General features: G+C 42.7%; 1 long non-coding RNA gene across 5 annotated transcripts in view; it reads left to right on the forward strand.

Annotated features, from left to right (window-relative positions):
- LOC108392288 (uncharacterized) overlaps window positions 1–21,562 on the forward strand; it is a 244,974-nt gene that overhangs the window by 191,027 nt on the left and 32,385 nt on the right. For 2 of the 5 annotated variants that reach the window (XR_012132112.1, XR_012132114.1), the window contains exon 7: window positions 1–6,018. This exon is cut by the window's left edge and continues 37,034 nt beyond it. The exons of 2 other annotated variants lie outside the window; for them this stretch is intronic. This is a non-coding gene — a long non-coding RNA (uncharacterized lncRNA). Of the gene's footprint in view, window positions 16,660–21,562 lie in introns of those variants that run through there. One more of the 5 variants, XR_012132125.1, reaches the window with a different exon arrangement.

A 21,562-nucleotide genomic window follows, 5' to 3' on the forward strand; every position in this document is an offset into this window, starting at 1 on the left:
TTAAAAAGGCCATCATACTTGTCCGGTGTGTTTCCCAGGAGTGGGAATGGGAGGAAAAGGACAGAGGCAGGGCTGCCGAGAGCAGGTGCTGGTTCCACTCGGCTCCATGAAAAACCGGGTCAAGGATCCAAACATGTAAGCCTGGTCAGATGGCCATACAGTTAAACTAAAATAGGTAGAATTGGTTGATTTTGTTGTTCTCTTAAGAGTTTAAAGGGGATGTCCAGGTGGAAATATATAAGATTAAAGGGAGGGGAAGATATTAGTGCTCAAGAAATAAATATAAGACTCCTGCTGAAAAAGGAACCTTGAAAGCACTGTAGGGTATGTAAGTACATGCCACCTTATATACTTATATAATAAGTGTATGCGTGTTTGTGTGTTTTAAACTGGACTTTGCGGCATATTCCCCATTCAGGATGAGCGGTGTTACAGCTTACTACCCAGTTATTATCACAAACTGTTACACCTTCATCAGAGAGAAGAGCTGTTCCCATAGATTCTTCGTGTCTGTGTGTGTTTTGTTGGATGGATCCTGCTGTGGCACTGAGAGACAGACTCTGCTGGGCCCTGTTTTGTAAACAAATCTGTTCACACACACTTTCTTCCATCGTTGTATGTGTACACTGGCTCTGCTTTTCCCGCCAGACACAAGGAAGCCCTAGAGGTGGAGAAGCCTGTTTTCCTTTAGAAGTATGCAGGTATCAAAGAAAAATGCACATCTACCTTGTATAAGTGTTTGAATCCTCACAGTTTTAACTCTGGGCCATGAATTCTGCAAGTACATGGTAGCCCAGTACACACACAGTGCCCCTGGGAGGCATCCTGAAAGATGCCACACAATTCTGTGTTGAGCTCAGTAAATAAAGCAAGCTCTTTTTACCCCTGAAGTGCATTCTGTGGGCCATAAGCGGGTCTTGTCACCCAAGGTGATAAAGCAGAACTCTGCTTTTTCCAATAAGGGGTGATTCATCCCTTTCTTAGATTGGAATATGAACCTATAACAATATATATCCATATAGTCACTTCCTACCTATGGTTTTTTGAGTGTTTTATTTAATATTCTAGCCAAGTTCAAGTTTTTATGACAGGAAGCATGTGAATGGTTATGACAGGAGTAAATAACATTTGATTTTATGATTACAGTACAGGAAGTAACTTTTCATGCCAAATAAATCTTTGGGGGGAAAAAAAGTGCCGGCTTATAAATTTAACGTACATAAATTTCCGAGAATCTTTGTTCTCTTAAGAAGAAATAAAATCAGAATATGGTCTTAACTTCTTCCTCTTCTTAACTTTTTTTGTCAACAAATGTCTGTTTTAAGAAGAGGCACTTTCAAGGTATTTTGGTGTGACCCAACATGATACGGAACCATTAAAAAAAATTCTAAGTTAAAATAGTAAGGCCAAACTTTATGGAATAAATAGCATGAAAGGCTTGAACACTTTAAACAGGAAATTACTTTTTCTTTAAGAGTAAATAGCCAAATCATTATTCACCACTGAAGCTGAGGTGCCCTCCCCCGCAACCTGCAACTCCCAGTTGCTCTTGTGGCTCTGTACAGTTAAGTACGTGGGAAAGACAATTTGTTTAACATCAGAGCATCTGCATATAAGCACATTTAAAGAAAAAAGAATTGGGTAGAACTTCAGTTACGTTCGTTCTAGGCAACCAGCAGAACTTTAATAGAGGCATTGTTTTTCCCTCACTTAAAAAATATAATAATGGAAGAAAAAATTTTTTTCCTGATTTTTGTTTTCTTTTAAATCCTGAGGAACTTGCAGTGAGAAGGAAATTTATAACTGACACTCATCTGAGGACGAATATTACACATGCATGCATCACATGAATGGATGCCTGACAGATTAAAACACCCTAGAAGTCTGTCACAGTCTACATGAAAAAGCACCGATGGCCTCAGTGGGGCTGGGCTGCAGTGGTACAGCTGGGAGTTACAGGATGGAAGTTCACATGTTCACTGTAAGCCTCACTCAACCCACACTGATGAAAAACATGATCTCTAAATCTCTTCTACCTCTAAAATTCAGTATTACAGGTTTTGCAAAGAACCTAGTTCTGCAGAGAATGTATTTGCATATGGCATGATTAAAAATCTGCCTCATAGTGTAATTCTCAAGGCAGTTTTGTAAGTCCTATTTTACTAACAGACAAAGGAAGGCTCCATGGCAGAGTGCTCAGGGTCAAGCCCCTGGCTTTCAATCCTGGCTCTGCTACCTACTGATTCCATGACCCTGGAGAAGCCCTTAAACTTCTTGGGGCTCAGTTCCCATATCTGTAGGATGGTGATAATGATAGAATTTAGCTTGGAGGGTGTTGGGGGCTGTTGGTAGTGGCTAGGCCAGCCCTGAATGTTGGTTTGCCCTTCTCACTGGGGAGTAAACCAGCTTGGGTGACTGTAGCAGGGCGCAGCGTAGCCAAAGGAAGAGCCGGGACTCCACTCCCAACACAAGGCCACCCGACTTCCCGAGGGCTGCTGCCTTTGCCGTGTGAGGCCACTCCTCCTCCCCTCATAAAGTGCCGCTAAAGACTGTGCTCCTTTCCTCTGTCCAAAAGAAACCCTTGAGTAAACATTAAACATGAAGAACAGACGCAGGCTTTTATTTTGTTGGAGGGAGTGGGCCCAGAGGTCTAGAGAGCAAACACTGATTCTACAAACTTGGGCTCTCATCATGTCCACAGTGCAGCTGATCACAGCAGAATCTGGGTATTCTCTACCATTTAATCACAGTCTAGATGCCCTACCTTAGAAATAAACCCGCATTACCCGCCAGCCCGCGATTAGCAGGAGTTCCTAAAGGGTGGCAGCTTCTTGGCAGCAGCCACGTCTGTTTGATTCATGTTTTCTGTGCTTTTCCCCCAAGCATGTATTTCATGATCTTTATTTTATTTTGCTCTACTTTCCCTTTCTTTTTAAAAAGCTTGGAATTTAAAAAGCCAGTACTTAAAGAGGACCTCTCCTATGAAGCACAGTCTGAAATGGGAACAAACTGCACAGAAGCTGAGAGATCTGAGGCATGTGTGTAAACTTGACACAGTCGGAGGGGGAAGTTTCCTTTTTAGTAGGTGAAGAAATTAGATATTCTAGTATTTGAGTAGTTGTCAGGCCTCTATAATCATTGTTTTGTCTTTCACCAAGTTCAGGATCAATAGGATTTTTTTTTAATTGTAAAAAGCTAAAATTGCTCTCTCTGTAAAGGGTTTCTGTTCTTTTGACAGAATGGCAAGCTGTACAGAACATTCCCTCTTTCCATTGAGAACGCTCATAAGGTATGGGGAGTGAGGGCAGAGGGGTGACTGTCATGTCGTGTGGTGGGTTTGAATTAAACTCATAATGCTAGCTTTCAATCCCACTTTCACTTGTCCTTAATTTTAAGATTATATTCATATCATGCAAAAGGTTTCCATACTCTTTTTAAAATACCAGTTTGGTACAGAGTATAAAACCATACCTCAGTAAAAATTTCCTAGAGTTTAAAGCACAGATGGTTTTATTACATTTACATTTTTTAGACGTATTCATTTTTGAGTACTCAAAAATGAGAAATAGAGGAGTTGGGGTCTGAGTGGCAGAGTATTAACCATGTTAGAAATTGAGGGCTTAAAGTGCTGTGTAACAAATAACATGTATGCATTTGATTGATTGGTTTTCATTCTTCCATTCCCATTAAGTGGAAGCTTGTATTTTTCTCCTCCCACCTTCATGAGCACCCCTCACCAGCATTCCCACCGGAGACAAGCACATTAACAGCCTGAAAATCAAGGACAGGCTGTTTTTTGAGCCAAATGTTTATAGACCCTTCAGAAAACGAGCTTTGTCCCCATTGATATTCTTTAAGGTGGGATGAAAGCCCAGTTACCGGGAAATTCTACTCTTCTCTGGTAAAAATAATCAGGTTTGGCTAAAGCTAGGAGAAATACAGAAGGTCATATTTCAGCCCTTCATGGACAGTTTTCAAAGGGTGCTCTCGTGTGAAAGCCATGTGGCCACTCTGTTACTGGGAGAGGGTCTTAAATTTAAGTGTATTTCTGCCCCGTCACGGACAAATCCAAACAAGTCCATTCTCACAAACCCTGGCTATGGCCCCCAGAAGCTGTGTTTTTGGTGTCTCGGTGCCCAGAAGGAAAGATGATTTCCATAGTTGAAATTTGGGGACAAATGAAAATAGCTCTTTCTCTTTCCTTGAAGGGTTAATGCTCTAACCAGCTTTCAGATTGGTTCATTTGAATCTTCAAATTACTTTTCTGGTCACGCGCACTGAAGGTCTAAGCATTTGTGAAATGTCTTTTTTCTACTTCTCCCAACACTGTTCTCTTTGGGCTGTGTTAATTACACGGGTTGAGAAACCAAATTAAAATTAGGTGTGGCTGGTAAACAGTGATCACATTACATGCTTTTGGTTTTGCTTGTTGGAGTTATGTATCCTCTCTGTGTGGCTTCCCCCTCCCCCTTTTGTTTTTCAAGGGAAATATCATAAGCTCTTTCAGAAATACTCATAGGAAGTGAGTATCCATATGCTGGTTACTCGCCAGAAACTGAGTGTTGACAGGTGGAGAATGCTGCGGCGCCCTCCCAGATTTCTTTGAACATTTCCACCAGAGCAGAGGATTAAATTCTGGGTGTGGGGACCAAAGGGTTTTTGTATACTGAGGGAGTTATTAGAGGAAATTGGTCATCGCGTGTCATCTTGAGGGATGGTGATTCAGGGAGCTGTGATAGGGGTCAGCAAGGCACGTGGCTGCCATCGCTGAGGTTTCTGTTTGCTCCTCAGAGGGCTGGCTGCCTTCTAAAAACTAATGCTCCCTCCACCGCCAGCAATGATTCTTTTGCAATGAATCACTTCCAGAAATGAATAGCCACAGTTTTTTGGAATGAACGTTGTGAAATCCCTGGTTTATAATGGCAGGTTTTCAGTTGGTGGTTTTATCAGAGAAATTTCTCAAGATCAAAACGAAACCTCTTCTTTAAAAAGAAAGAAAGTACTCGATAACAGAAAGCAAAAGTATTTCCAGACTCCTACTGAAGAACTGTCACAGAAGATCTCTGAACCTCCTATATATAGAGATACATGTCCATATCTTTGCCTGAATGTGTGAGTTCTTGGAATTCTGGATTCATTGCCGGTAGCTGGTGATTTCCTATGCAGAAGGTTGCTAACTACAAGAAATATTATATGCGGTGAGTAGGTGGTAGATTCCTATGGTTATTGCTAAACCAGTGTTCATAGTCTTGAGTCATGGATTCAAAGGACTGATAGCACGCTCTTAAATACTTCTGCCTTATATGATTTAATGGATGGAGCTACAGGATTCACAGAAGCCTGTGAAGGGTTTTTCAGAACGTGGATTAATTTAAAATCAGTAATGTTTTGAATATACTAGTCATTTTTAGGAGGAAAGGTTTTTTTACAGAAGGAAGAGATTTGTGGGGGGGCTTTTAAAGGTATGATTACTGCTCTTTTATGTTAATTTTAGTATCACGTCATCTTCTTACGTGGAAGAAATAAATGACTACATGGTCTCAACAGAAAAACTTAAGCCAACTCTCTTTAGATGAGGAAGCTTCATCCACATGTTACTCCTAACCAGATTGTTTTTCCCTCCTAAATATTCACAAGGAGAAGCTGCCCCATGAAGAAGACAAACCTCCTGGCAGTAGCTGTGATTTGTCTCACTCATAGATTTTTATCCAGGGGGCAAAGAGAGAGGAATGTGTTACTGGAAATAATGAGTGCAGTTTAAGGAATTGTTCTCTCTTCAGAGTGGATAAGTTGACCTACTGACTCATTTCACAGGAATTGGGAAAACAACCCAGTGTGGTTTCCATTGTTAGTCCTGGAGGAATCCAAAATGTGTGTGTCTGCACATAAGATGAGGTGGAGAAAGGTAGTGTTGCCACTTGCTCTTTGTGCTTGCCTCTTCTCCCGATGGAATCCAGTCCCGTCCTCTTAGGTCAAGTCCAGCCTGCGCGTGGGGACCCTTCATGTGACTGTTTGCTGGTGAGTGTGGATGACAGCCATTTCTGGTTTTCACTAGTTCTTGCTTTTAAATTTTTTTAATGGCATTTTGCCAAAGGAAAAGCTTTTAAGAACATTTTTTTCCTGGCAGATTTTACTACATGTCATATTTACCTGTAGAAAATACTCTGGATGTGGTAATAATTATAAAAGATTATAATGACAACAATGGAAGTTAAAAGTTAAGATACTTTTGGTGGATAGATTTTAGCATATTGACATGACAGCAATTTTGATTTTGTCTTATATTAAATGATTTTTGTAGTGTTATCGGAAGATAGTATATTCTAGGAAAAATAATATAATTACTAATAGCTAATGCCAGGCATTATGTTTTTGGCTAGTAATATAATGTTTATATGCAGAGAAACTTGATTCACAGTGTTCTAGTTTGAAACCAATTTATCAGATGAGCTAAAGGTAATCAAAAGAGGATAAGGAAGGTATATTGAACTTGGATGAAAGCAGAAGCAGATATCTGAAGTGATTGATATTCACATTGTTAGATTATTGCCTCTATATGATTTCAAATATGCTGGATCTCCCAAAACACCTTCAAGTTATATTCTTCATTAACGCAAAAGATGCTTGAAGTATAATTATTATTGAATTTCTCATTCTCTTTGGGGATGGCTGAGTAGGAAACTGACTCAGTCATGCTGGCACTACTTACTCTGTTTACTACTTTATGTCTGAACGCCTTGAGTTGGAGTTACTAACCTTTTCAGGGTGCTAGGCCCCTTCGGACTGTAATGGAAGCCAGGAATCCTTTGACTGCACTCATACACAAACGCTTACCTGCGTTTGCAGGGCATTCGCAACCTTACTGCGATTGTGCCATTCTTTAGCTTCCCAGGAAACACTGTGGTTTAAAAAAAGGGGGCATCTGAGTCCAAAAGGACTAATTCTGTATGGTTGCTAGGTGGGGGTGCAAAGCCTGAGAAAAAGGAGGAAGGGTGGAGAAAACATGTGACTAATATTAAATAAACAAAGAAAATGGTTAATATTATCAGACCTTCAAGCAGACACCCCAGAATCCCTAAATATTTAACCATGTATATTTGTAAAGTACAAAGACTCAACCCATGTTAAATAATTGGGGAGAGTTTGCCTCATATACAGTGAAATCTCTTTTCTTTCTTTTTTCCATTGTGTATGTTATCAAATTATATAATACTGCAAATCATCTGAACTCCAGAAATAAAATTTATAGCAATTGTAACAGAACTAGAAAAATGATTCGAGATTGGCAAAAGAAATTTAGTGAGAATAGATAAAGGTAGTTTGGATGAGTACAAATAACCATTTAAAATACATATATATAGCCCTCATTGCCCATCAACTAAATTTAAGTCAATACTATAAGGTTGTTGTGGAAAAAAATAGATGTGATTATTGTGTGTATTAAAAGGAGTATGACATAAAAGAGTAAGAAAGTAAGACTTAACATTAGTCAGGCTCTTATTGTGTCCAATTTGAGTCACATTTGTAAAAATATTTGGGGTAATTGTGAAGAGCTGACACCCAAGCAACAGAAGTTCCATACCCTTCTAGCAAAAGATAACATAACTGATTGTTCTAGTCTGGAAAAGGCTAAACGATTTCTTGCTAACGGTCTTTAAGTAGTAACAGTCTGATTTATCTATATCCCTGCGGCCTAACACACTGCATGCTTTCAGTAAATTGCAGCCCTTTAAATGACTGCCCTTTGTAGGAACATTAGTTAACACTTCTCTGATAGGCTCAGTAAGAGCTAGTAAAGTTCAAATAAAACCAGAGATATTGTCAAAACATAGGTATAGAATAAATAAATTTGTTGGCTGATGAATAGATGAGAAAGACTATCTCAGTTGCCAAGATGGTAAAATAGATGAGTGGCCCCCTGAGGGAAGTTATGAAGTCTTTGGGTGAGATCTCTCAAGATGAGATGAGGTAACTGTTTTAGATGGCAGAAACACTTAACCAATTCATTCAACAAACACTGAGGGCCTACTTTGCGAGGTGCTCACAATCTGGTTGAGGAGGTAAAGATACAAAAAGAGATCACAATGTATAGTTAGTGCTGTGGTTGCATAAGAAGAACATGCTGTGGACCTTGTAACCCTTTGGTGCCATCCAGAAGGCTGCCTGACTAAGCAAGCTAGATAAGGGTTGCAGGCATTGTGGTAAGGGGTTCAGACAGTAGGAGCAGCAGAGGCCTAGAGCTATGAGGTGTGCTGAAGGGTGTGGGGAAAGGAATGCGAGAAGATGAAGTCGGGTAGTCATTGTGAGCAGCGGTCTGCTTGCCTGAAGCTCTCGATGTAGGAGGGTAGCACAGCCAGGTGTGCACTTTAGAAAGCTCACACGGCTGCAGTGAAGAGAATGAATTGTGGGGAGGGGCCGAGGGGACTGACCAGGCAGGGCAAGGAAACCAGTTGGAGAGAAAGCTGCCCTGGTCATCCAGTGGAGAAATGGTGAGGACATAGATTCGGGAGAAATTGGCGAGGTGAAGAGGGGAAAAGGTGAAGTTGAGGATAGTGGCTGAGGTTATTAAGTAGTATCATTCACCACAAAATGAAATACGAGGAGAAAAACAGGTTTGAAGGGAAGATAAGGCAGCATTTGGACATGTTAGAGTGCACAGAGAGCCCATGGAAACACAGAAGGCAGATTAAGTGGGAAGGCGGTTTGTATGGATTTGGACCTGGAAATTTAGATTAGCAACCACAATTCAGAGCCATTACCTTACTGGTGGTCTTGATCTGTGGAAAGACCTGCTTCTAAAGCAGTGACTCACTCTTCCAGAGTTTTTACATGGCATTTTTTCTTTTTTTCTAATTTGTAATAAAACAACATAGAGACTCATATAAAGAAGAAATAAAAATTATCTCTGATCCCATCACCAAAAGCTGTTAATATTTGTGTATATTTCTTTCCAACATTTTACCTGAGTGCACATATGCACACGCACGTCCAGTGTGCAGAATCAGCATCTTTCTAATGTAGGCACTTCCGTCTCCCACTTAAGAAATGAGCATTTTCTCTATGTGCTTAAAAACGCTTTAAAAACATTTTTAATGGTACATTATATTCTCTAATTTTGGAGTGTTTATTTTAGTCTGCTTCCATTTTTAAAAAACCATTTGTATGTTACAATAATTATCCTTTTAAATACATGAATCTTGGGAAGTGCTAGTTTTTATTATGTTGTTCAGATAGATTCCTTGCAGTGAATTTATTGAGTCAGAAGAGCTGAACTTTTTAAAGATTCTTGGTACCTTTGCAAATTGTTTTCTAGAAAACTTGTACCAAGTACATATATTCTAACAATTTATGAAACACCTGCCTCATTATATCTTCACCATTACTATTATGTTTTTAAAAAAATCTTTAGACAAAACATTGTTATTTTTGATTCATTTATTCAACAGCTATTTAATGAATACCCCCTCTATGCCAGGCATGTGGCACTTTTTAATTGCTATCAGTAAAGTTTAACATTTTCATATGTGTATTAATCCATTATTTCCTTTTGTAAATGTTCTGTTCATGTGCATTATCAACTTTTCTAATGGGATATGATGCTATGATTTATTTGAGGACTGTGTGGGAGGGGGAGAGAGAGATGGGCAAATATTTTTCTGTTTCTTTTATTTTTATTTTTGTTTATAAGATTTTTTTTTGAGCCATAGAAACTTTATACTTTATGCCTTGGACTTAGGAATTCCTTCCCACCCAGAAGTTTAAAAATATCATTTTTTTTTAACAAGTGATTTCAACTTTATATTAAAACTCACCAAATGAGGTGTAAGAAAAAAATCCAAATACATTTTTTTCGCACAGTAAATCCCCCAACATTTTGTATTGAGTCACTTATCTTTCCTGAGTTAATTTTTGCTGCTTCCTTTATTTTATGTTTCAAGACCTTTTACTGTGATATCCAGCTGTAGGAGTCCATGAATTTGGAGGGATAATAGTACCTGAGTGAAGGATATATGGTAAGACTGTTTTCCCAACATTTTATTATGAAAAATTACAAGCATACAACAAAGTTGAAAGAATCTTACAGTGAGCCCCCACATTTTACTTTTTCCTTTATCATCTATTCATGGGATAATTTTTAAACTTCCTGAATCATTATTTGAATTCAAAAGTGGAATATCACAGATATTTCCTCTCATTTGGTTTTTTCTTTAATACGTAGGTTTGATTTCCAGAAAACTTTCAGCAATTTGTATTTGCACAGTAAAATAATGAACATCATAATACATACCAAGAGAAACTGCTTTTCAAAATATGTTTTGCTTATTTAATTTTATGAACATGGTTTGATTTTTATGGTTATGACTATTACTCACATATGATGAATTTGTTTTTCAAACATAATTCCGTTAAGGGCTCCATCCTCCAATACGTAGAGTTGCTTTTTGGTTTTTTGGCTGGAACTGAAAAGTACATTTAAGAAAGTGAGAGAAAGACCAAACTGTTGGCACCAAGATGCTTCTAGAAGTCTGTGGAGGTTAGGCCTTGTCAGAGCTAGTAAAGGAGCTGCCTGGGCCACAGTGGGCTTTCGGAGAACACTGGGTGGGTGGCCACCCTCATGCTCTGCCATGAGAGCCCGTAGCATAGGTAGCTTGTCACCCCAGACAGCTTGCCAACCCAGACCAGCCCTACTGATGTTTGGCATTGAGTGTCCCTGGTTCACGGTGCGTGATCAGGTCAAATAAACCTTAGGTCAGGGAGCTTCATCACCTCTTTCGGCCAAAATGATGAGCTCCATAAATGCCCATGAGTTTTTGAAGTCTGATGGCATCCCAGTTTAGAGATGGGTTTGCAATCGTGTCTTAACAGTAAACTGACCTACTGCATCTGCCACTTAGCTTGGCATACACTTAACTGAATGGAAAAGGGCACAGCCTGATTAAAAGACCTGCTTTTGGTCACCACTAGAAATTAATGCGTTTTTGTTTTTTTCCCTGCCCAACCCCAATTTCCTCTCTGTAAAATAGGTTTATTTTATTAGATTATGTAGAAGATTTTGTTCTCTATCCAAAATCTGTGATGTTAATCTAGAACACCAAGTGTAGGTCAGTATCCATCCCTTTCTCAGAAATCTGGGAGAGCAATTTTTCTTGGCTTCTCTGAATAATTTCCAGGGTGTTATGATCACTGGTGAAATTCACCAGACTCTGGATCTAGGCTAGAATTTTAGAGCCATGGCTCCTGTGAAAGAGGAGGACATTCCTGAGATCACTCAGAGGAAGCCTTACTCACAGAAAGCTTACTAGCTGACTAGCTGCTTATCCAGCACATTCCCACCTCAGCCTCCGGGAGACTCACTCTGGCCCAGTGTCACCTTGGGTCTGCATTCTCTGCTCTTGGTGAATGGTGCTATATTAGAAGTCTAGCCAACAAATGCTTTGAAATGTAAGGATAGCTGTATTGGAAAATTGTAACACAACCTAAATTGATATTCTAGTAACATCAGTGTTCAGAGGAGGCATTCCAAGCAAATGATTTTCAGGAAAAGAATTTAAACACCAGAGTTTTTCTCTTGCCCTTATCCCTGCTCACATTTATGCCCCAGCAGGAGCCAGTGTGCTGCTTCCCAAGCCTATTTGCTGTTACCCCATCTTCCGCTGTCCACTTCTCTGCCAGGGGAAGCTGACCTGAGGTGCCCCGCTCTGTTAGCCTCTCCCAGCCCAGTGCTGCCTTCCATTCTGCAGATACACAAATACCAAAGTATTGAGTTTATTTGGCTTTCATTAATTTGCCAGGAGCGAGGGAGGTAGTTAGAAAGCACGATTCTAACCTGTTATTTTCCTCACTGTTAAAACGTAAAGAAGACTGATGTAAGAACCTGCTCTTTCTACCAGTCATCACCATGGTGTTCAGAAAGTTATGAATCATCTTCTAAATCCACAGCTAACTGTAAAATTCAGCTTCCAGGCTAGATGTGCAGGAAATAAGATTATGAGTGCAAGAACACCCCAAAGTGAGTGCGAAGTTATTTACCAGATCCCATAATGTTAGCACTGGGAATCCTGAGGAAGCTGCATTATAAGTGAGTCACCCCTGTATGTAACCTAGTGTCTCCAAAGGTGCTAACATGTCAAAAACAAATAGCTTTATAATGAGTTTAAGTTGAAACATTAAAAAAAAGTTTGGATATATTCACAGGGGATGATATAACAGGTTAGTAAGGAAAATAAGAGATATTTTAGGTACGTCCTCAACTTTTAAAATGGCTATCTTGAAAAGAGAGCTCTAATGAAATACGCTATAGTGTTAGGCTCAGGGATTAAAATTAAAAAAAAGAGGGCATGGAAGCAAAGTTCTAGACAATCAAGAGTATTTTCCAGTGTGACATTTTTAATGTGCTGATTTAGCAGGACCCTTTCATATGAAACTGGCATACCACCACCGTGGTGATAAGGGGCCAGTTAGCTGTAACGTCCTATGTACCAACCATGACTAATCCAGAATTCCAGGTCCCTGTGGTTGTCTTTTCCTGTGGCCTCAGTGTTCTATGGTCAGGGATAATCCATTTCCATGTTCAGGTCCCTAATTTTTCATCATGTAAACTGCAGGTGAGAGCAGACCTGGCCCAACATGGGTGAGAGCTCAGCAAGAGCAGCAGCCGACACTGTTAGCTGAACCCACAGGCCAGGCGCTGTGCCGAGTACCTTAGTCATCTGTTTCAGTAAACCATCCTTTGAAGCAGGTACTATTATTAGACCCATTTATAACTAGCAAACTAAGGCTAGGAGAGGTTAAGTCATTTCTCTCAGAAGCTAGTAAATGAAGGAGCCAGGATTCAAATCATAGCAGTCTGGCTTCTAAACCCAAGCTTTTAATTTCTATCCTATTCAGTTTTCATAAATGACTCATATTTTAGAAGTATTTTTATCCTTTGGGGCTACTCAATTTCCATTTAGTCAGCTATCTTTTGTAGTGGTTTTAATGTAATAGGTAAGGATGGTTGCATCCCCCAAAGCTGGGCCTTTTTAGGCCATACCTTGTTCCAGATCACCTGGTCACAGCTTGTTATTAATGGTGCATATTACTGCAGCCCGCCCCCATGACTCCAGTAGAACAGTGATTATAAGAGAGTATGTCCAAAAAAGGTAATTTAACAAATAGCTATGCAAAGCTAAAAAAATGACTTGGCATGGCTCGTGATGGAATTCCCTCTTTTATTATTGGAGATGAGTAGAAGCTCATTAGTGTCATGCCTTCCAGTAAGTTCAGGCCCATAATTTAAGTAAACTGTCAGGACCCAGAAATCTGTTGCCTTGTGATAGTAGTATTGTTGCTTGGTTGACTACCTAATGCCTCATTCAGGGAAGCTGGCCTTCTACTGATGTGGCACAAAGGTTCTCCATGCTGTTCTTCCATGTCTTGGCATTCCCCCCCTGCATCTTTACCCCTATTTGATGATCTCTGGTCCATCCAGATGAAGCTGGGCATGCTTGCCCTCTACACTGAACATCTTTCCTTTCCTCGCTCTTCCCCTTCAGATGAAGCCTTCGCCAGGCAGCCTTCCCTGACTGCTCAGGACTAGGTCAGGTGCCCCTGTGAGCTTCCACAGAACTCTTGTTTACCCCTTTGTGCATGTATTATACCAGTTTCTAACTTGCTTTTTCTTGTCTATCTTCCCTGACTTGCATGGGCACTGAGAGCCAGGATTGGTATTACTTAACTTTTGGATAAACAGTCTGATACACAAGACAGTGCCTGACACATGGCAGACACTCAAAAAATGTTTGAATGAGAGGTAGAAATGACATAGTGACAGTGGACACCATATATACAATGCCTAGTGTTTATGTTCATGAGGTACTTTCATATACATTATCTTACTGAATCGTCACAGCAACTCTGAAAAATAGGTATCTTGATCCCTGTTGTGCTGACATGGAAACATCAGCTTGCCCTCCATATACATGGTTAGTACAATATCCCCCTAATCAAAGGAGGATGTGCTCTAAGACCCCCCAGGGATGTCTGAACTGAGGATAGTACCAAACCCTGTATATACCATTCTTTTCCTATATATATATCTACCTACGATAGAGTTTAATTCATAAATTAGGCACAGTAAGAGGTTAACAACAATAAAATAGAACACTTACAATATACTGTAATAAAACTTATGTGAATGTGGTTCCCCCCCTCTCAAACTATCTTACTGTACCTACTCAACCCTTTTTCCTCCTGTGATGATATGGGGTGATAAAATGCCTATGTGATGAGATAAAGTGAAGTGAATGACATAGGCATTGTGATATAGCATTAGGCCAGTGTTGACCTTCTGAGGGTATATCAGGAGGACAATCATCAGCTTCTGGACCATGGTTGACCATGGGTAACTGAAACCACAGAAATTGAAACTTTGGATAAGGGAAGAAAGAGTATTGTAAAGCCAGGACTTGACCTTCAAGTCTTCTGACCCCAGATCTTGTGCTCTAACATATACCATGTGACTATTACAAAGGCCAGTCCACAAAACAGGTATTAGAATCTGTAACAAAAACTGTCATTCTTGTCATAACTAACAATCTTCCGGGAGAACCGACAGGTTCTCATTTCTCTCCCTTTCCTCCTTGGCATCCCCCTGCCCCCCTGCCACACACACACATTTCCACTGAAAGCCTTCCACTGACATGGGATGGATCCTTTCTAAGTTTGAAGGTGTTTATGGTATGTCTTTTGTATTCAGACTAAGTGGGCTGCTGCCCTTATTTTCCTGGGGATAGAGCTTTTGAAAAGTGGAGAACTGTGGCATTCGAGTCCTTGGACACATTGAGTTAGAGCATGGTTTGTGAGGGAGTGAGAAATGAACAGGCTGGGAGGTGTGTGTGCCCAGGTGCTGTGGAAGAAAGTGAGCAAGGGGGTTTGAGTGAGGGGGTGGTTTGCTTGGCAAGTAAGGGGCTGGAGAGAGTCTAACTGGAATAGGCTGTGTAGTTAAACAGTGAACAGATCTTAGTAACAGACAGGGGTGCTCTCCGCAGGCCTGCAGGGGAGTGGGCTGGAAGCAAGAGAGGTGGCAGCATCCTCGGTCACAGAGCTAGATGTGAATGATACACCTGAAAAACGGCCTGCGTCATGTCCACAAGCAGGTAGCCCAAGGAGTATAGCATAATCAGAGGAGGAAGAGGACTTGGAGCAGTGTTTCCTAAACTTTAAAAATTCAGAATATAATACTCAGCCCTGCTCTGTCCTAGGTACTCCTGGTAATATTGTCAAAGGGAGGACTTTTTAATTTGATAGAGAAATTAATTTTGCCACCACAATAGAACGTTAGATCAAGTTCATATATACATTTAGCAATTGTTTGAAGTATCAGTTATGAATGTCTCCTTTTACATCTGGTTATTTGCAGGAAGAAGATAAACCAGCATTTATTATGGTTCTGTTGGGTGGGGGGGTAAGGTCAGTAAGAGATGCAGATGTGGCTGGAGGTGCTCTCTACAGGACATTGAGGGATCAGAGCAGCCCAAGGAGGTCAAGGTGGGCTAGTGTCATTGTTCCATTCATTCAACAAAGATTTCTTGAGCACTGCCTGTATGCCAGGCACTGGTTAGCACCGAGCTAGTGATGGTGACAGTGATGAAAACAACATGCATGGTCTCTGCCATCGTGGGACCTAAGTGCACAGAAAAGCAATCCAGTAAGACTTGGGCTACATGCTGGGAGGGAACAGGTGCTCTAGAATGAAGTGGGGCTTCCTTCTGAGTTGTTCTCTGAGGAGGTGAGCTCTTAAGCTGGGAGCTAAAATATGAGAAGGAAAATGTCAGTGAAGAGCTCAGGGGTGAGGTTTCAAGCATAGAGACCAGCATGTTTAAAGGCTCTGGAGGGGGGAATGAGTTTGGACTTTGAGAATAAAGAAGGCGCCGAGATGAGAGTGGGAGAAGCAAGCAGGTGCAGCCTCTAGGAGGCCTTCAAGGTGGTCTGGCCCTGTTCTGGAAGTCTTCCATCTCACAAGTCTCATGGCATCACTTGATGAGCCCTCTAAGAGTCCCCAGCCCGGACCAGGGTATCCCCGAGCTCTCAGGAGAGCCTCATCCCCGAGAGCCTGCTGCCGCTCTCCTCCCTATTAGTGTTACTTGTTGCGGAGAATAATAAACAAGAACAGACAGTGAAAGCAAATTTTAGTGAAATTGGAACCAGGAGTCATTTCAAGTGCTAAAAAGCACAAAACTATGCCCATAAAATGTCTTCAAATGGCACCGGTTTTAGAACATGATCTGGTTTGCCCTCCTGTGGCTCACACATGCAAGTTTTGTGTGCCAAAGAATTGGTGGTGAATACAGCAAGGCAGTAAGATTAAAAACCTGAATATTGGTTAATTCTGAAAAGCGAAACCTACATTGTTGGCTCCCCAAAGTTCTGGGGAAGACTGTCTGCTGAATGAAGTGGAACTACTTTCTCATGGGCTGTCATTAGGCCCCGGACCCTGAAGGAGCAGCGAGGTGGCCTCAGGCCGGCCCTGGTGTCTGAGCGCCTCTGCTGCTGGTCCTGGCCTGGGTCTGGAGGGCCCCCGTGCTGTCAGGGGCATTCAGCACAGGCTTGTCGCAAGTGCGTCTCCTAGGTCTTTCCCTGTGGGCTCTTTGAACCACCTCTGCCCCATTCTAGAAGAAATGAACTTCGAACTTGGGGGATAGGGTGCGGGTGGGGGGTGGGGAGCCAGAAGGAAGAAAGCGCTAGAAAGTGTTGTGTAAACACTGGTTCTGATCCTTCTAATCTTTTACTACCTGTGGGGACAGGTGGATGCAGAGAAGCTGCTGGCAGGAGAGCTGGTTTTTTTCAAGGTTATGGGTTATGCAACAAAGCAGAAATATCTTTGAAGCTGCAGGAGGAGGTCAGAGCAGCTTGTCCACAAGACACATTATGTACAAGTTTCCCTTTATGAGATTGTATTTGCCTGAGTATCATTAGGAATTTCTGTGCCAGCATTTAGCTATATCTCTGAGGTGTGCTGGTCTGTAGTTAAAGTAAGCATTTTTTTAAAGGACTCTTTCAAATTTTCCCTGAGGTGCCAGTCTGAAAGCAGTTATTCTTCACCAGCTGTTTTTGAGTGGAATGTTGTCATATCTTATTCTGTGACCTTGTATTCATGTCTGTGAGGAAAGAAAAAAATAAGAATATTCTCTCACTATCCAGTTTCAAAGTGGATATAGACAGCGATGTACCAGGTTCTGCAGCCCAGGCAGTGCTGAGCTCGCGTCCAGAACAGTGACCAGAGAATGAAAGGAGAGAAATATTTTTAGCACGTCAGGGTCGCTTGGGAACATTGGTTTCTCCCCAGCCCAGTAATTCCAGCAGGGAGCTCAGTGGTGAGTACATACGCTGTAATTCAGCATGAACACGTTTTGGTTCTGTGTTATACTCTAGGATATTTACGAGGACTGGTGAGTTGCTGGTTTGCTGGAATAGCTTCGAAACCCTGTCTATGAGCTTGGCTTTTAGGGGCCCTCCATTCAGTCCGAACGTGAGCCATTACTTCGGAGGGCTGGTATGAGGTCGCTGGGTCCCTCGGTGGCCCGGAGACTGCTCTTCTCCCTCCGAAGTGTAGCTTCCCCTGGACATTGGGAGTGGAGGATGCAGTTCACTGTCTCCCTTTTCCTGTGTTGAGGTGATTCTAGCATATGTGTTCAAATTTTGATGTTGAGAACAATGTGACCTCTGCAATTAGGTTCTTAAAACTTCTGGTGTGCCAATTTAAACCACTAACAATGTTAAATCAGCTAAAAACTTCAGGGAGGCTATAAATCAAGTACAGCTTTGGAAAAGGAAGATATCCTGTCTGGGCTTTGAGGACATCCCTAAATTCACTTTTGAAGACTAAAAGACTTTGTGTATGTGGTAAGAAAAGTACAGGTTGATTTCCATACAAGGAAATCTTTAGTAAACTTGTTGAGCAGATCCATGTTTAATTGAGGACTGATCCCTCTCTCCTGGCCATCTGAGCAGGGGGTGCTGGTAGGAGCACAGAGGAAGCCCCTGAGTATAGAGGAAGCACTGGGGTGGGATTAGGAGCCGGGATTCTCATCTCTTCTCTACAGCTCCTACCCTTCCTTCCATGCCACGGGGGCTGTGTGGTTCAGGGCAGGTTACCAGGCCTCCCTGTTGAGATAAGGCAGTGTGTGGCATATAGGCTCTGAAGTCAAGCTGCCTGGGTCTGAATCCCAGCTCTGCCACTGTGATTTGGCACATTAAAGTTACTTAATGTCTTTGTGCCTCAGTTTCCTCATCCATAAAATGGGAATGGTAGTCGGAGCCACCTCATAAAGCTTCTGTGAGGATTTGCATGGGTAATAGGTATGAAGCACCTGCAAGGTGATTGGCTTCTCCAGGTTAGCTCGCGGATGCTGCATTCCAGGTGACAGAGTCTGTTCTTTCTACTTCTTCTGTCTACTTTGCCTCTTAGTGGCAAATAGTAAATGGCCAGCATGTTCACAAGAGAGCAAGTGGTGGACCAAGGAAGACAAAGGGGCTGCATGGGCTCTGGAACAGGGCTCAGGCTGGTGGCACGTCCTCACTGGGCCCCGCCGCCTTCCCTGGGCGCTTAGGCGGCACTCCTTGCCTCTCCAGGAGGAGCGGCCACTCAGCTCCATGGGAGACACGTGCCTCAGCATCTCCCTGAGGTAACCTATGCAGTGGAGACCAGGGCCTCAGGTAGGCAGCTGTTGCTGACCCGGAGGCAGTGCCCCCTCGCTTGCTGAGGGTCTGGGCAGCATTCGTCGGTTTAACTTCCAAGCCTCATTATCAGACCCGCCTGGGGGCCAAGCCCTTTACCAGCTGGCTCTGCTTTCACTCAGACTCACCATTCGCAACCTCCATTGTTTCAGACTCTCTGCACACTTCTCCCTGGGAAGGAGCCCAGTCGGAGGCAGGAGGAACACTAGTTCCAGGCTTCTCGCCCAGATGGGCAGAGGTCTTCAGTGGGAGGAGAGTGTGCTCCTGGGGCAGGCTTACAGAGCTTGTGTTTCCTCGTCAGAATTTACTTAGTGGTTCTGCCCTGCATGGTGGAAAACGCTGGGCTCTGAAGTTTGGGTGGTTCCTTCCAGTCTTCCACAAAGATAAAATCATGAAAGGCTGCCTGTGAGCAGACTTAGGGAGACTGGTAAGGGGCATCTACAAATCTGAGGGAGGCTAAGCAGAGAGCAGTCTGGGAATCAGAAGCTAAGGTGAGGGCAGATAAGGCTGTACTCGTTGTCTTACAAGTCACAAACCTTGAAATTCTGTCAGCTCTCGCGTGGATGTGGAGAAACCTCCCAGAATACATGTCTTAAATCAATTTTACAATGAACTTAACTGGAGAATGGCAAATATTCCTTACTTTTCAAAGTTGTTAGCCCAGAAAGCTTTAAAAAGACTAGCTACTTCTCGTGGTCAAAACCAAATGTTCCCAGGTTTTGCAAACAAATCTGGAAATTGTCCCCCTTCATCCTGGAGGGGCTAGCGGCCACGATGGCTGGGCGAGGCTGCCACCTTGTGGCCAGCACCAGGAAGGGCGTGTGCAACCTCTTGGATCCTCTGTGAGGAATAAAAGAATTTTAAAGGTTTTCTACAGTGATTTTTCAGTCGCCCTCTAATTAGACATTCCGTATCTGGGGCTTATTGTAAAATCTGTACTTTGTCCTTTATCTTCACAGTCACTACTTTCCAATAAGCTTTTTTGCTCAGCCTCCAGACTGATCTTTCTGAAATGTAAATTTGGTCGTCTTTCTCTCACTTAGAGCCAGCCCTTAAACAACTCCTCCTCCAGTTTCTAGCACATCTCTCAGCAGATCCCTGAGCCCAGCGCCTCCACCCTGGACTGCACGTTCGCACGTGCTCTTATCACTTCCTCGTCTGTTTAACTGCTAACACCTCCTGGTTCTTCACAGCCACCTCAGGTACCACCTCCTTCAGGAAGCCCTCTGTTTGTAGGACTAATGCAACACAAGATAACATGAGAGGGAGGAAGGGAGGATATCAGAGGGAACCAAACACAGCAGAATATAACCAGGTGTACTTTCCTCCTCCCCTGAAGTCGTGAGCTGATTGAGAGGGAAGGCTTTTGTCTCTGTATCACAGTGGTTAGCATATAACTGCTGCCCACTAGTTATTAGGAGGAGTAAAGGGAAGGAGAAGAAAAGCAGGCAAAACCTACATCACCGAGTATTCCACTTGGGTGTGATGGACTCAGGAAAGCCCTCAGTTAAGCTCAAGGTGCCATCAGAACAGCGTCCCCCAATGTCAGCACAAAAGGTAGAGAAACTTAACACCTCTAGAGGCAACCTTTAGTCACCTCTCCTTTGTACTATTCCCTGTCTCCATTCAGCCTATCCTACTGCCAAATTAATCTTTTTAAAGCATGCTTCAGTCATGTCACTTCCTTCCTCAAAATTCTGCTGTGGAAGAGCTCCAAATTCTGTAGCCCGGTTGTCCAGGGCCTGCACAACATGATCCCAGCCTGCCTACATTGCACGCCACTTTTTGTATGTACCATCCATATTCTAGGACTCAAGATAATTTGCTGATGAATCTAATACTGTACTTGACAGGCAGAGTAGCAAAAGCGCATCCTAAAATTTCAATTAAGACGTGTGACTGAACATCTGTGGGGTGAGGCACAGCTCTGGTCACTGGGGAATCATCAACGAGGAAAGTGCCGCTCCGTGCTGCAAAGAGCTGATGGTCCAGCTGGGGAGAAGACAGAAACATGCAGGTGACATTAAGGAACCGAATGGCAGAAAGGAACATGTCACAAGGCAGGATGATTAACTGCCAAATAAATGGCTGACCAGTGTGGTGGTGATTAAACAAGATGATGTATGTGAAATGCCTCTGCCTTGTAAGAATCCCTGTTGCAGGCTGTTTGTCTCTCACACGGGATGTAACTCTGTTACACTTCAGACATCCTAGGTACACTGCCAGTCGTGCAAACTCTTGGTGGTAAGGCCCTGGGGCACTGCGCAGCCCTACGTGCCCCCTGCGCTAGGACTGCAGCCGCGGCGATGCTGAGGTGCACATGTGTCTGAAGCATTTTCTCCCTCCCCATCGCCCTTCCTCATCTGACCTGTGCTGCCTTGAAACTGTTCCTCCTTTAGAATCCAGCCCAGGGCTGACACTGATGCTGTAAGCAGGGCAGCCCCTCCCTCTACTGAGCTTCTGCACCCCCTTGTCAGACATGGCCCCTATGTGTGCTGACCTGTGTCGCTCAGGTGTTTCTCCCCTCTAAGGGATGCAAACCTCCTGTATGCTTTCCCTTTGCACTCCTAGTACTCGACAGCATCCGACGTGGAGTATGTGCCCCTTAGGTGTTGGTCGCTGATGGAAAGGACTTCACCGTTATAGGGACTCAGTGAACATCAGTTAACTTTATGTTAAGTCCAAGTGCTTGAGTGCAGAAGAGGGTTCAGGGAGGCTCCATAGAGGAAGTAGGTGAAACTGAACTGAATGGTGAAGGTTTTGTACATTTAAACTGGGCAAGGAATAAAAAACCAGGTGGAGTAGCTCAGTGTCTGTGGCTGCTGGCAGCGTAACTCTTCCCCCA

The sequence above is a fragment of the Manis javanica genome, chromosome 6 (genome assembly GCF_040802235.1).
Source record: "Manis javanica isolate MJ-LG chromosome 6, MJ_LKY, whole genome shotgun sequence".
Taxonomy (NCBI): Eukaryota; Metazoa; Chordata; class Mammalia; order Pholidota; family Manidae; genus Manis; species Manis javanica.